This window comes from Cavia porcellus, unplaced genomic scaffold (assembly GCF_034190915.1).
Source record: "Cavia porcellus strain 051 isolate PalLab524CR breed Dunkin Hartley unplaced genomic scaffold, mCavPor4.1 scaffold_7, whole genome shotgun sequence".
Classification (NCBI taxonomy): Eukaryota; Metazoa; Chordata; class Mammalia; order Rodentia; family Caviidae; genus Cavia; species Cavia porcellus.
The window spans coordinates 7322866-7327538 of NW_026947490.1; the positions used below are offsets into that span (position 1 = coordinate 7322866).

At 45.9% G+C, this 4673-nt stretch overlaps 1 pseudogene; it reads left to right on the forward strand.

The window, feature by feature from the left end:
* Positions 1 to 298: 298 nt before the first annotated feature.
* LOC101788208 (uncharacterized) lies at positions 299 to 3811 on the forward strand (annotated as a pseudogene).
* The last annotated feature ends 862 nt before the right edge of the window (positions 3812 to 4673 follow it).

A 4673-nucleotide genomic window follows, 5' to 3' on the forward strand; every position in this document is an offset into this window, starting at 1 on the left:
GTGGTGGCACTTAATCGCCAAAAGCAGGGTCCACGTACTTACCATAATGGACAACAAAGGCAGAACAATAACCAGAATAATCTAACATGTTCAGACCTCTGGCGTTGGCTGATTAGCCATGGCATTCCTAGAAATGAAATAGATAGGAAGCCTACAAAATTTTCACTAGATTTATATAATCGAAAAAATTTATGGGCAAATGAACAGAACCTTACATCAAATCACGCTAACAGGGAATCACAGCCCCTCAACCAGTTCCCAGATTTGAGCCAGTTTACAGACCCAGAACCTCTCAATGATGGGGAGCCAAGTCCCCTTGGAGAAGGACTTTGATGCACCAAAAATTTACACTGTTAATCTTTCTCCCATCCTTCCCCAGAGGGACCTAAGGCCTTTTGCTTGAGTGACTGTCCACTGGGGGAAGGGGAATGATCAGACATTTTGGGGATTACTGGACACTGGTTCTGAACTAACACTGATTCCAGGGGATCCAAAACGTCACTGTGGTCCTCCAGTTGGAGTAGGGGCGTATGGAGGCCAGGTGATCAATGGAGTTTTAGCAAAGGTCTGACTTACAGTGGGTCCAATAGGTCCTCGGATTCACCCTGTAGTTATTTTCCCTGTTCCAGAATGTATAATTGGGATTGATGTACTTAGTACCTGGCAGAATCCTCACATTGGTTCCCTAACCTGTAATGTGAGGGCTATCATGGTTGGGAAGGCCAAATGGAAGCCACTAGAGTTGCCTTTGCCTGGTAAAATAGTAAACCAGAAGCAGTATCGCGTTCCTGGAGGGATCCAAGAGATTACTGCCACCATCAAGGACTTAAAGGATGCAGGGGTGGTGGTGCCCACCACATCTCCATTCAATTCCCCCATTTGGCCTGTGCAGAAGACAGATAGGTCTTGGAGAATGACCATGGATTACCGTAAACTGAATCAGGTGGTGACTCCAATTGAGGCTGCAGTACCAGATGCGGTTTCCTTGCTTGAGCTGATTAAAACATCTCCTGGTACTTGGTATGCAGCTATCGATTTGGCAAATGCCTTTTTCTCCATACCTATCCATAAGGATCATCAGAAACAATTTGCTTTTAGCTGGCAAGGCCAGCAATATACCTTCACATTCTTACCTCAGGGGTATATTAACTCGCCAGCCCTATGTCATAATTTGGTTCGCAGGGATCTTGATCACTTTTCTCTGCCACAGGATATCACACTGGTCCATTACATTGATGATGTTATGCTGATTGGGCCTAGTGAGCAGGAGGTAGCAACCACACTGGATTCATTTGAGAACCAGAGGATGGGAAATAAATCCAACAAAAATTCAAGGTCCTTCTACCTCAGTGAAATTTCTAGGAGTCCAGTGGTGTGGAGCATGTAGAGATATCCCTTCTAAGGTAAAAGATAAATTGTTGCATCTGGCTTCTCCTACAACTAAAAAGGAGGCACAACGCTTAGTGGGCCTATTTGGATTTTGGAGGCAACACATTCCTCATTTAGGTGTCTTACTCTGCCCCATTTACTGAGTGACTCAGAAAGCTGCTCATTTTGAGTGGGGCTCAGAACAGGAAAAGGCTTTGCAACAAGTCCAGGCTGCTGTACAGGCTGCTCTTCCACTGGGGCTGTATGATCCCACAGATCCAATGGTGCTCGAGGTATCAGTAACAAACAAAGATGCTGTTTGGAGTCTCTGGCAGGCCCCCATTGGTGAATTACAGCGGATTTTGGAGTAAGGCTCTGCCATCATCTGCAGACAACTACTCTCCCTTTGAGAAACAGCTGTTGGCCTGCTACTGGGCCCTAGTGGAAACTGAACACTTGACTATGGGACACCAGGTCACCATGCGACCTGAGTTGCCTATCATGGCCTGGATATTACCTGACCCACCAAGTCATAAAGTTGGACATGGCCAGCAACAGTCTATCATTAAAAGGAAGTGGTATATTCATGATCGAGCCAGAGCAGGCCCGGAAGGTACAAGTAAATTACATGAGGAAGTTGCCCAAATACCTATGGCTCCTATACCCACTATGTTGCCTTCAGTTTCCCAGCATGCACCTATAACCTTGTGGGGTGTACTATATGATCAGTTATCAGAGGACGAGAAGACTAGGGCCTGGTTTACGGATGGCTCTGCACGTTATGCAGGCACCACCTGCAAGTGGACAGCTTGTCCCTTTCTGGGACATCCTTAAAAGACAGTGGTGAAGGGAAATCATCACAGTGAGCAGAACTTCGAGCAGTGTACTTGGTAGTACATTTTTCCTGGAAGAAGAAATGGCCAGATGAGACTGTATACTGATTCATGGGCTGTAGCCAATGGTCTAGCCAGATGGTCAGGAACTTGGAAGAAACATAATTGGAAAATTGGTGACAAAGATATTTGGGGAAGAGGTATGTGAATAGACCTCTCTATATGGGCAAAGGATATGAAAATATTTGTTTCCCATGTAAATGCTCACCAAAAAGTAACATCAACAGAAGACAACTTTAATAATCAAGTGGATAAGATGACTCGTTCTCTGGACAGTAGCCAACCTCCTTCTTCAGCCACGCCAGTCATTGCCCAATGGGCCCATGAACAGAGTGGCCATGGTGGCAGGGATGGAGGGTATGCATGGGCTCAGCAACATGGACTGCCACTGACCAAGGCTGATCTGGCTACAGCCACTGCTGAATGCCCAGCATGCCAGCAGCAGAGGCCAACACTGAGTCCCCGATATGGCAGCATCCCCCGAGGTGATCAACCTGCAACTTGGTGGCAGGTTGATTATATTGGACCACTTCCATCATGGAAGGGCTGCGCTTTGTCCTCACTGGCATAGATACCTATTCTGGATATGGCTTTGCCTTTGCTGCACGTAATGCTTCTGCCAAGACTACCATCCGTGGACTCACGGAATGCCTTATCCACCGTCTTGGAATTCCACATAGCATTGCCTCTGACCAAGGAACACATTTCACAGCTGAAGAAGTGAGACAGTGGGCATTTGCTCATGGAATTCACTGGTCCTACCATGTCCCTCACCATCCAGAAGCAGCTGGTTTGACAGAAAGATGGAATGGCCTTTTGAAGACACAGTTACAATGCCAGCTAGGTGGCAATAGTTTGCAAGGCTGGGGTAAAGTACCTCAACAGGCTGTATATGCTTTGAATTAATGTCCATTATATGGCACTGTGTCTCCCATAGCCAGGATTCATGGGTCCAGGAATCAAGGGGTGGAAGTAGGAATGGTGCCACTCACCATCACCCCTAGTGATCCACTAGCAAAATTTTTGCTTCCTGTTCCCATGACTTCATGTTCTGCTGGACTAGAAGTTTTGGTTCCAGAGGGGGGAAGGCTTATAACAGGAAGCAGACAATGGTACCATTGAACTGGAAGCTAAGACTTGCCCCTGGTCATTTTGGTCTCCTCTTGCCTCTGAGGAAACAAGCTAAAAAGGGAGTCACGGTGTTGTCAGGGGTGATTGACCCAGACTACCAAGGGGAAGTTGGACTACTACTCCACAATGGAGGAAAGGAAGAATATACATGGAGTGCAGGAGATTCCTTAGGGTGCCTTTTAGTATTACCATGCCCTGTCATTAAGGTTAATGGAAAATTACAGCAACCTAATCCAGACAAAGTGACAAGTGGTCCAGAACCTTCAGGAATGAAAGTATGGGTCACTCTACTGGGGAAAGAACCGAGACCTGCTGAGGTGCTTGCTGAAGGCCAAGGCAATACAGAATGGGTAGTGGAAGAAGGAAGTTCTAAATACCAGTTACATCCTCGTGATCAGTTACAGAAAAGAGGATTATGATTACTACTTCTCCCCAAATACGGTTTCATTGTAACATAATGTTAGATGTAATGCTGTGTTTTGGGAATTGTTAAACTTGTGTTTTAATGTTAAGCTTATGAACTGATAGGAGTAAACATCAACCAAAGAAAAGTTACATTGTGTATTTTGGTAGGGGAATTATTGTGTTTCTGTTTGTACGAAGGACAGTTATAGTATGTTAGGCGCAATTATATGCATGTTTGTGTATCTGGAACTAGTTTAAAGAAATGTGTCTGGTTGCCAAGTTGACAAGGGGTGGATTGTAGTGGTTGATTGTGTCAACCTGAGACAGTTAGAAGCTAACTAAATGAGTTTAGCAATTCTACACCCAAGGATGTAGAATAAGACCCACCCTAGGATGAGTTATCACCTCGAGGTTTAAAAGGGTGGGGGGAGGACAAATCCATTCCATTCTTGGGAGAAGCTCCAGTCTTCGCCTTTAGTTCGGACCTCGCCTCCTGGCTTCCAGTACAGACTCTTCAGCTTTCCAGTGTAGACTCTTCAGCCTTTCATCACAGAGCCTTCGGCCTTCTGTCGCAGACCCATCAGCCTGCTGGTGTGGACTTGCACAAGACACTAGGGTGAACTCCAGATCTTGAATTGAATCTTTCGGCCTCCAGTGCATAGACACCCTCTGCACGCTTCCTCATTGGACTCTGTGACTGACTATCAAAGGCAATCTGGTTGTTTCTGAATATCCGGGGTTATATCTGTTCTCTCTAGTAAAACCCTGACCAATACAACCAGCCACCAAATCCAGCCATGAATATCACTAGGAAAAATGTGACCAAATGGCCAAGGGATATTGCCTTGGAAACAAGGGAGCCCTATCACCCCATTG